Genomic DNA, 11,269 nt, shown 5'->3' with positions numbered 1-11,269 from the left:
CAGATCACTTCCTAGGGCCGTGGTTGGTTATCTGGAATATTTTGGTCTTGAGAACACCTTGCACACTGAGAAAACTTTGTATTACTAAGATGTATGAACTATTTTGGGGTCTGTAGCTCCTTATTCCCTATTTGTCATTATTCATTATTTATTATTTTTCTGGATGTTCAGAGTATTCTCTAAATTCACCATCACCCAATCCCTCCAGTCTGGGCTACTGTCTTGTGCCTGCCTTGACAACCAGGTCCTGGTCCTGCTGCTGCTTCTCTTACTGGTTTGGGTAATAATAATCATCATCATAATAATAATGATAATTGTGGTATTGGCTAAGTGCTGCTATATGCTGAGCACTGAACTAAGCGTTGGGGTAGATTGAATGCCTTTAGATCAAACTGTCCTTCTCCCACGTGTGGCTCACAGACTAATAATAATAATGATGGTATTTGTTAAGCACTTACTCTGTGCCAAGCGCTGTTCTAAGCACTAGTGTAGATACAAGGTAATCAGGTTGTTCCATGTGGGGCTCACAATCTTAATCCCCGTTTTACAAATGAGGTAACTGAGGCAGAGAAAAGTTAAGTGGCTTGCCCAAGTTCCCACAGCAGACAAGTGGTGAAACCGGGATTAGAACCCACCTCCTCTGACCCCCAAGCTCGTGCTCTTTCTGCTAAGCCATGCTGACTGCAGCATGGTGGGGCCTAGAAGGAGAGGGTAATTCTACAGAAGGAATGGAAGCCAAACTAGGAACTAGATGATGATTTCCTGAGCCCCTGGGTCACACCTCATCTCACAGAACGCACTGGTCCCTTCAGTACCGGATCCTGTATGGACCCATGGGCTTTGGAATCCCCTTTTCCTTGCTCCTACCCACGCCTCACCTGAGAAACCCAATGAAGAGTTTATAGATCGTGACACCTCAACCTTTCCTTCCAGCATCTCAGCCTTCCTCCCGTATCACGACCCACCCCGGGAGACAGGCGTGTGCAGCTGCTTTCAGTACCTCTGTCCTCACCGTCAACGTTTCGCCATCTTTAAGGGCCCTGCGGTCACCGCTGGCGGAGGTAGGAGCCAGTCCACTACTGTAGACCTCTTTCTCCTTTGTGAGAATATACGTGTGCCAACAGTTACTCTGACATTATTCATTGTCTCTTGCCCGGGCCGAATGGACAAGGAGTCGTGCAAAACCTGATAGAATGTGTATCAAGGGTGACCAAAAATGTGATTCTTCAATCCTTTGCAGCTTCTGGAAAACGCACTCTTTACATCTGTCTGCCTATCCGTATGAAAGTTCTTGGCACGGTTTCACCCCCATCTGTCACCCCAAGTGACCCTCCCGGCCCAGCTCACCCCCTACCCTCCACTAGAGAGGCCAGTCATCTGTTTTCACAACAGATGGTCAGTTGGGCTTTCAGCTGCCCTCCTCCTGCCTGTAGCCGATTCAGTACCTGACGCTTTTATGTCCATTCAGAAAATTTGCAGCCCTAAGCCTTCCTCCACTGCAGCTCCCTCTCGCCACCAAATTTCACAGCTCAATGCAGCACCAGAGGTTATCTGGACCCACAGCCAGACTCCAGGGAGAAATGAAGGTTTCAAGGTTCCCGGGGGGAAACGCTCCGACATCAAGCGTAACCGGTCCCCCTCGGAACCACTGCGCTTGGGGCTTCACCCCCTGATTCCTGGCACCTCGAACCTTCTTCTCTGTTCCTGAGTGCTGTCACTGCCCCCCCTCCTAGCCCCCATCCCACACCCCATTCCAAAACTAGCCAGTGCCTCAAGCCACCATTATATTGATTTGAGTGCTAATTTTACAACACAAAGCCTGTGAGTTTTGGGGTGACCACCCTAAGGGGCACAGCCACTCCCATGAGACTGTGAATTCCCCTGAGACTAGACTGCGAACTGCTGGAGGGCAGAAATCATGTCTCCTTAGTTATCTGTTGTACTCTCCCAAGCGCTTAGTATAGTGCTCTGCACAGTAGTCAGGACTCAATAGAAAACACAGATTAATTGATTAATGAGCACTCCTCCCTTATGGCTTGTGTCTTGCAGCTTTCAAAGTTCTAGAGATAATCTTAGGTGGATTCCAAGTTTAGTCATTTTCATCCCTCCTCACATACCAAGTCAGACTTTACCGTAAACACAAGCTTGACCTCAGTGGACCTAATATTTTGATGTTTCTCTGCAAATGTGTTGCGGTGAAATGGCTCAGACAGAAACACTTTTAAATGATCTTTTTAGTTGTGCTTTTTAAATTGAGTTGCCTGAGATAAGTTATTTTTATTTATCTAGGTGTTCTCATGTTTTAAAGGACATGCAAATTCAAATCTACAGAGCAATATGGACTAAGGATATTATGGGCTAAAGATATTATAAATACACCAAAATATTGCCTTTGTCAATCAGTCAAATCAAGCAGTGGTATTTATTGAGTTCTTACTATGTGCACGGCACTGTACTTTGTGCTTAAGAGAATGCAGAACAAAAGAGTTGGTAGACTCGTTCCCTGCTCAAACCCTCAACACCCTCCAAACATCCTCTCAGCACCGTGCTCATTTGTATATATTATTTATTACCCTATTTATTTTGTTAATGAGGTGTATATCTCCTTGATTCTATTTATCTTGATGATGTTGTCTTGTTTCGTTTTGTTCTGTTTTGCTTTGCTGTCTGGCTCCCCCGTTTAGACTGTGAGCCTGTCATTGGGCAGGGCTTGTCTCTATCTGTTGCCAAATTGTACGTTCCAAGTGTTCAGTACAGTGCTCTGCACATAGTAAGTGCTCAGTAAATACTATTGAGTGAATGAATGAATGAGAATTGGGCTGGTCGGCCCTGACCCACTGACCTAGCTAGTTGCTCCCATGTTTTAAAGGGCCTCCAAATTCGCATTCATTTAGTTGAATTTACTGAGTGCTTACTTAGAGAAGCAGCATGGCTCAGTGGAAAGAGCACGGGCTTTGGAGTCAGAGGTCATGAGTTCGAATCCTGGCTCTGCTACTTGTCAGCTGTGTGACTGTGGGCAAGTCACTTAACTTCTCTGGGCCTCAGTTACCTCATCTGTAAAATGGGGATTAAGACTGTGAGCCCCATGTGGGACAACCTGATTCCCCTATGTCTACCCCAGCGCTTAGAACAGTGCTCGGCACATAGTAAGCGCTTAACAAATACCAACATTATTATTATTATTATTACTGTGTGCAAAGCACTGTACTAAGCGCTTCATGGTAATGTGGGCTAAGGATATTGTCTTGTCTTAGGCTGTCAATTTCCGACCCATAGCGACTCCATGGCCACATCTCTCCCAGAACGTCCCACATCCCTCTGCCATCATTCTGGTAGTTTATCCAGAGAGTTTTCTTGGTCAAAATACAGAAGTGGTTTACCATTGCCTTCTAACAGGCAGTAAACTTGAGTTTCCACCCGAGACTCTCTCCCAAGCCCAGCACAGGTGAGTTTTGACTTGTAGCAGATCATCTTCCACTCGCTGGCCACCTCCTAAGCTAGGAATGGAATGGAATGGGTAGGCCCCTGCTTGACTGTCCCTCCTGTAGCTGAGACTGGTAGAGTACTAGAAACTCTCAAGGTGCGATTCAAAGAGGGGAAAGGATATTATAAATTAACCAAAGTTCATTCATTAATTCAGTTGTATTTATTGAGCCCTTACTGTGTGCAAAGCATTGTACTAAGCACTTGGGAAAGTACAATATAGCAATTAAAAGAGAAAATCCCCGCCCATATCGAGCTCGCAGTCTTTCTTGCCTCGTCCCACACATCTTTTTAACCCGAGAATTGGGCTGGTCATCCCTTAATTTCTAAAAGCACACCTTATAACAAATCAAACACTCAGAGAAGGGCATCTTAGAGATTTCCTTAGTTGAGTTCAAAATACCCTATGTTGGAGAGGTATTCAAAACAGTACTATCACTGAGTACTTTGGAAGTTTATTTTAATGTACTTTTATTATTAGTAGTATTTTTATTATACTTAAGTGCTTCCTATGTGCCAAGCACTGTTTTAAACATCGGAGTAGGTACAAGCTAATCAGTTTGGACACAATCCCTGTGCCACATGGGACTCACAGACTAAGTAGGAGGGTGAACAGGTATTAAATCCGCATTTTATGGATGAGGAAACTTAGGCAGAAAGAAGTGAAGTGAGCTGTCCATGGTCACAAAGCAGGCAACTGGCAGAGATAGGATTAGAACCCAGCACCTCTGACTCCCAGGTTGGTAGTCTTTGCACTAGACCACGCCGCTCCCTGGATTATGTCATTATGCATTTTGGGGATAGTTTTCCCCAGTAGTCACTTTTTTGCAGGTAAGGAAATGCAGAATACTTCACATGATTGTGCTCTCTTTGGTTTCCACATGTGGCATTACAGTCAGAATAGCTTTAAATAGCTGCCAAAGATCAGCCTCCTGTCCCCCTCTACCCTGTCCTCCTCCTCCTCTAATCTGTAAACTCACTGTGGGCAGGGAATGTGTCTATTTATTGTTGTATTGTACACTCCCAAGTACTTAGTACAGTGCTCCGCACACAGTAAGCCCTCAGTAGATACGATTGAATGAATTAATTAATATGCTTGTGGACAAGTAAATCCTCACACATACACATTTACGCGCTCTCTCTACAGTCCCTTGGCTAACTCGATGTCTTGGAAGCATCAGTGGGAAAAAGTTGTTGAACATGCATAGTAGTAGATTTTGTTAGTCATTTTCCCGAATTTTCGGTGTCTTTGAATTTTAAAGCATTTCTCTAATAATGGCTCTTAAAACAAACTGCAGAAAATAAATGTGAACAATATTATTTAATCAAGAAACATCTCTAGAAACTTCTTGAATATGTTTTTATTTGGCTGAGGTCAAGGGTGGATAAAATTTACTTGGTTCACAGAGAATTCTACAATCGGGTATTGATTTGTGTATAACGGTCATTCTCTTCTGTCCAGCACACGTACGGCCTCATGAATAAATATTTCTCCTTTTCAGACCGATTGGATAGAACCATGATTACATAGTCAATTACAGACCTTTTCCCCCACACGATAGTATTTAAAAATATTTTAACTTGGAGATCACGTCCGTCCATTTTCATTTTAAGAAAACAATAAGAAAAAGTATTCTTATTTCCAAGTTTTATTTTTACTTCCATTAAAACAAAAATCACCCGTGTTTTTAAGAGCCTTTGCTTTAGTGATTTCTCCTCCGAATTACACTTGGATGTAATTCTTATTCTGCCATTTTCTTTCACTAGTGAAAATATTGATTGATTGATTAGCTCCCGCAGTGAACTAGACCTGTAAAAACCTACAAAAGACACAGTCTGGATTCTTTCAGAACTTCAGTAGCCTGCCAGTTGGTTATTCTTTTTGATTTGTAAATCCAATCTACAGTATAAACATCAAGATTTGGAAGCTGTGATCATATGAACATTAAGTAATGATTTTAAAAGTGTACCTTTCAAATGTTTAGGTGGGGAAATAAACTATGGCAATATTGGATGATGACAAAACACAAGAGGCAGAATGTGAGTCTTATATAGTTGAATACTTTTGTACGGGTCACTGAGGCCAAATGACTTACGTCTGTTTATTTTGATGGGTGTCTTGTTTGCTCTGTCGAGCTGAAACTAAAAGTTTCGATCATTTCGTGGTGGGTTTCTCGCGAGCTGTGGTTAAATTCATATAATTTTCATAAGTTTTCCGAGGTAGATTATTGGGAAAGAGGTAGCGAATTGTGGGACAAATATAAAAATTTTTGCGTTCAGCCTCTGGTTAGCATCTGAGTCTTGCTGCTATTCTGAAGAGTGAAATAGAAAGCAAAAGTGGAAATACAAACCCTTCACTGAGCCGATAAAGCATTTTCGGGTCCCTGAGTCAGATTAATACATACAATAACAGTCAAATCCACATCCTGCCATCTTGCCCTGACTCTGAAATCAATAGTAGTTCCTCAGGGATGGAGAGCCAGAAGAGAATGTGGCTCTAAGTAAGACCCTGAGGGATTGAGACCCGAAAAGGAGATTAATAATAGAATACATGACTTTTGCCTGGTGAAAATTAGGCCGTATGTAATGACTCCATGATCTCACTCCTGCTCCTCCTGGGCAGTTAAGCACAGCATTTTCTTGGCCGATAGCTAATAGAGGAAATCGCTTGACTGTGGGCGCATTGACCGTCAGTGAGGATCACCTTAGAGTCTGGCATCTTTCTCAGAGAAGCCGGAGATTGACTGGATAAGGAAGGCTATCGACTGACTGGTGATTGAGTCATATTTTCTCCACAGATCAAGGGATTAAAAACAAATATTATATACTGTGTGAGTCTGAGTGTGTCTAGCTTAATCCTCATTAAATTCATCATGGAATCATAAAGTTGGAAGAGATTTTGGAAGATCATTAGCCCATCCCCCTGCCTCTTGGACAGGCCTGCCAACACTGAAAGATAGCTCTCTTCGCTGTTCGTAAAAATTTCCAGAGAAGGCAATTCCATAAACTCTTGTGATAATGTTTCATGGTTGAGGTTTAGCTCCCACCGTCTTTCTAGCTACCCTTCTGACCCCCGCATGCTTTTTGGAACAGAGCGACTATCTTTAAGGAGTAGTAGCAAGGAGAGTAGGTAAGAGAAGGGATGCGAGACTAATTTTGCCCGGGCCGCTCAGCCAGCTGAAGAAGAGATGATCTGTCCTTCCCTGATCAGCCCCGATTCTGACCACCTCTTATCCTTCCCCATCCTCTGCCTAGCCCGTGGCCCGACACCTACAGCCTCTCTACTGACAGATACATCACACCTCCTCCCACCCCTCTCTCTGACCCAAAGGTAGAATGAGGTGAGGAAGGCAGACTGCTTGCTCTACCCAGCACCGAAATCACAGTGCACACATCCAAAATGAAGCCATCCTTTGAAGGTACAGTGGAGTCCTTTCACAAAAATCTGCATGGCCTTTCAGTTTTTGGAGAATAATTTCTACGAAAAGGTTCATAATAATAGAGTATGCTGCTGCTGCAAATGTGAATTTCGAATTCATAATTATTTTTTAAAATAATTGGTCCACAGGGCACTTGAGAGGTCTTTGCCACCAGGTAGGTGAGAGACTCAATCACATTAGAACAAATGATGGTCTGCTTTTTCTCCCCCAAAAGATCTCCAGAGATGAAGACTCTACAGTTTCTTTGGGTAGCCTGTTCCAGGATTTAATTGCCTTTACAGTCAAGAGATTCTTTCTTATGTCCAAGTGAACACTCTCTTACTGCAGCATAAATGTGATTTCTCTTGTTTAGTCCTCTAAGGGCCTGGAATAAAACTGGGACATGGCTTTCTCATACAAAGCCTTCATAAAATTGTAGTTATTAAATCGTCCCTTATCCTTATCTTCTTCGTTATTCTAATTCCATTAAGACTTCCTCATCAAGACCTAATTTTCATATTGTAAATTATTTTTGTTGTTTGGTTTTTCCACATTTTATTTAAAATCTGGACCCCTAAATTGGATCTGGTACTCTCAGAAAAAGGGCCTGATGAAGCTAAGCGTGGAAGAAGTTATACCATGCATGCCAAACTCAAATGTATATATCTTGGGCAACATGTCCTAGTGGATAGAAAACAGGATTGGGAGCAGGAGACCTGGCTTCTCATCCCAGATCTGCCACTGACCTCCTGCTTGATTTTGGATGCACAATTTCCTCATCTGGAAAGTGTGGGTAAGATAAATCCCTTCTGGGTTGCCCTGACTTGTCCCCTCTGCTCTTCCCTCTGATCTTCCTGCAGAAACGATCTGGGCATGTCACTCCCCTTCTTAAACAACTCCAGTGGTTGCCTATCAACCTCCGCTCCAAACAAAAACTCCTCACTCTAGGCTTCGAGGCTCTCCATCACCTTGCCCCTTCCTACCTCTCCTCCCTTCTCTCTTTCTACCGCCCACCCCGCACGCTCCGCTCCTCTGCCGCCCACCTCCTCACCGTCCCTCGGTCTCGCCTATCCCGCCGTCGACCCCTGGGTCACGTCCTCCCGCGGTCCTGGAACGCCCTCCCTCCTCACCTCCGCCAAACTGATTCTCTTTCCCTCTTCAAAACCCTACTTAAAACTCACCTCCTCCAAGAGGCCTTCCCAGACTGAGCTCCTCTTCTCCCTCTACTCCCTCTGCCATCCCCCCTTTACCTCTCCGCAGCTTAACCCTCTTTTTCCCCTTTTCCCTCTGCTCCTCCACCTCTCCCTTCCCATCCCCACAGCACTGTACTCGTCCACTCAACTGTATATATTTTCGTTACCCTATTTATTTTGTTAATGAATTGTACATCACCTCGATTCTATTTAGTTGCCATTGTTTTTACGAGATGTTCTTCCCCTTGACTCTATTTATTGCCACTGTTCTTGTCTGTCCATCTCCCCCGATTAGACTGTAAGCCCATCAAACGGCAGGGACTGTCTCTATCTGTTGCCGACTTGTTCATCCCAAGCGCTTAGTACAGTGCTCTGCACATAGTAAGCGCTCAATAAATACTATTGAATGAATGAATGAATTCTCCCCTCCCAGCCCCCCGAACTTATGAATATATGTGTAGCTTTCTTTACTTGTGTTCATGTCTTTCTCCCCCCTCTAGACTGTAAGCTTGCTGTGGGTGGGAAATGTATCTGTTTAGTGTTGTATTGTACTTTCCAAAGTGTTTAGTACAGTGCTCTGCACACAGTAAGCGCTCAGTAAATACGATTGAATGAATGAATGAATGAATAACTTGTGAAGCCTAGAAAGTGTCGATCCTATAACTTTGTATCTGCCCTACACTTAGCTCATAGTGAGACCTTAACAACTATCACATATATTAATTCATAATCATAATGATTCCTAATATGCTAAACATTCAAATTGTGATGGGAAATTTTTGGCTCATTCAGCTTGTGGTTTGCTATGCCTCCTGGGTCTTTGTTTACTGTTCTTTAGCCTATTTTCTTGCTCCTTGTGTACTATATTGAACTCATCTGGACTGGATTTCATCCCATTATCGAAGAACTATTTTTATAATTTAACAGGATTATTGTGGAGTCTCTTCCAATCTTCCACAATGCTAATTAGTCCAACCAGAATAATGGAATATGTAGCTTTCATTTCCTTTGTCTAAGGCTAAGCCCAAGTATCAGTTCTTGTGGAACTCCAATCAGTATCTCCTTCCCACACTCCCACCTCTCTCCTTTTATGCTGTTCTGATCCCACCCCAGGGTTGAGGCTGAGTCACTGGTATTTACTTGGATAGCATCCTGGAGCCAGTTGTGTTCTTACCCCATAGTAATGTGTTCAAGAACATACCTCTCTGGTTTATAATAATGATATTTGTTAAGCGCATACTATGTGCCAAGCACTGTTCTAAGCACTAATCAATTAGGCTTTCTGAAGTCTATCACTTTTTAAGTGCTTAGTACAGTGTTTTTCACAAAGTAAGCACTCAATAAATACGCTTGACTGATTCCTCCTTGTGCATAAGACCCGATACTCCATAATAGAAGGAATTTAGAGTGGCACAATTTAATTCTAAAATTCTCTGAACCTTCAACGGAGATCTCATAAAATATCTAGAGATTGAGAACCTAGGGATTGTTCCACTTGATTTGGCCCAGCATTTTGATTTTCTTTTATGGCAGCATTCATGATAGGGGAGACATGTTACAGTAATTGACCAGCATCAGGCATTGTTCTATCTCATTTAAAATATGTAGCCCCTATTACCCCTGATCCGCTGGGTGACAAGACTGATCCTGCTCGGTAACCATGACCGAAGGGACCATGTATAAATCCATCCATCCATCAATCAATCAATCAATCAATCAATCAATCTCATTTATTGAGTGCTTACTGTGTGCAGAGCACCATGCTGAGCACTTGGGAGAGTACAGAATAACAGAGTTGGAAAACATATTCCCTGACGGCAAAGAGTTGACGGTCTAGAGGGGGAAACAAACATTAATATAAATAAAGAAAATTACAGATACGCACGTGCAAACTCCTAAATGCTTCCCAAACTCCTCCCTTTAGTTCCCATCCATAGATGTAAGTCCTTCTTTTCTTTCGGTGACAGTATGCGGGAGCGGGTGGGAATTCATTCTCAAAAGAGATTCCTCTTCTCATGATATGAGCAGTGCCGGCCGCCCTTTAATGATAGTGTGCAAGGACCATTTACTGAAGAGAGTCTTGTGTTGCTGCTGGTGTGCGTGAACCTTCACATATAGTAGAGTGCTTAAGCGCTTAGTCTGGTGGGTGTCTTTAAGGCAGGGCTTCCAGGGTGGACACAGGGTCAAAATTTACTTGGAATGGATGTTTCTCCTAAAAAGATCAGTCTTGAGTTCATGAAGACTCTTTATTTTCACAGGACTTTAATATTTTCACATTACTTCTCGCCAAAGCCGTGTCACATTACTGATCTCCAGGCTATGGTTCAGTTTTCTAAAAGCTCATTCGTGCATTCAACTTCCCTCTCCTCAGAAGGTTCCAAGGTGGCCCATTCCCTCTCCATATCGGGTAGAAACTTATGACTGCTGGTTTTGAGGTGTTCATCAGCTCTCTTCTCTGTGCCTATCATTGCTTCTTTCCCACTGCCCCCCAGCTGGCATCCTTCCTGCTTCTAATACCGACCAGGAATTCACTGGGCCTCATCCTCATCCCTCTTGCAAGCAACCTCTTGTTCCTGTCTTCCCTTCCTCCTGAAACTCTCTCCCCCTTCAAATCTGGCACACCGTCTCTCTCCCCATCTTCAAGGCCCTTCTGAAATCACATAGGCTCCAGGAGGCCTTCCCTGATTAATCACATCTCCCCACCATATTTAATAATATTAACAATAATGATTATGGTATTTATTAAGCACTTACTATGTGCCAAGCAGTGTTCTAAGTGCTGGGATAAATACAAGTTGTTCCACGTGGGGCTCACAGTCTCAATCCCCATTTTACAGAGAGGTAATTGAGGCACAGAGAAGTTAAGTGACTTGCCCAAAGTCACACAGCAGACAAGTGGTGGAGCTGGGATTAGAACCCATGACCTCAGACTCCCAAGCACATGCTCTTGCCTCTAGGCCATGCTGCCCCTCTCCTGCCACTTCTGCAATTTCCTTGGGACCAAAACACTTGGATACTTAGATCCGCCTTCCAGATCTCCCCGCTACCTTTAATTGATTTTTGTGTTTGTCTCCCCTGTTAGATTGTAAGCTTCTCAAGAGCGGCGTTCATGTCAACTGCTGAACCTTCCCAAGTGCTTAGGACAGAACATTCTACACAAAGTGAATGCTCAGT

At 43.4% G+C, this 11,269-nt stretch overlaps 1 protein-coding gene across 1 annotated transcript in view; it reads left to right on the top strand.

Annotated features, from left to right (window-relative positions):
• The first annotated feature begins 1,001 nt into the window (after positions 1-1,001).
• CTNNA2 (catenin alpha 2) overlaps positions 1,002-11,269 on the top strand; it is a 1,145,386-nt gene continuing 1,135,118 nt past the window's right edge. The window contains exon 1 of the mRNA XM_029083155.1: positions 1,002-1,061. The gene's annotated coding sequence lies outside the window, so the exon portion shown is untranslated. The remainder of the gene's footprint in view (positions 1,062-11,269) is intronic.

Source organism: Ornithorhynchus anatinus, chromosome 18, assembly GCF_004115215.2.
Source record: "Ornithorhynchus anatinus isolate Pmale09 chromosome 18, mOrnAna1.pri.v4, whole genome shotgun sequence".
Classification (NCBI taxonomy): Eukaryota; Metazoa; Chordata; class Mammalia; order Monotremata; family Ornithorhynchidae; genus Ornithorhynchus; species Ornithorhynchus anatinus.
The sequence above is the reverse complement of the archived record's forward strand: the minus strand, read 5'-3'. Positions and strand labels throughout refer to the sequence as shown.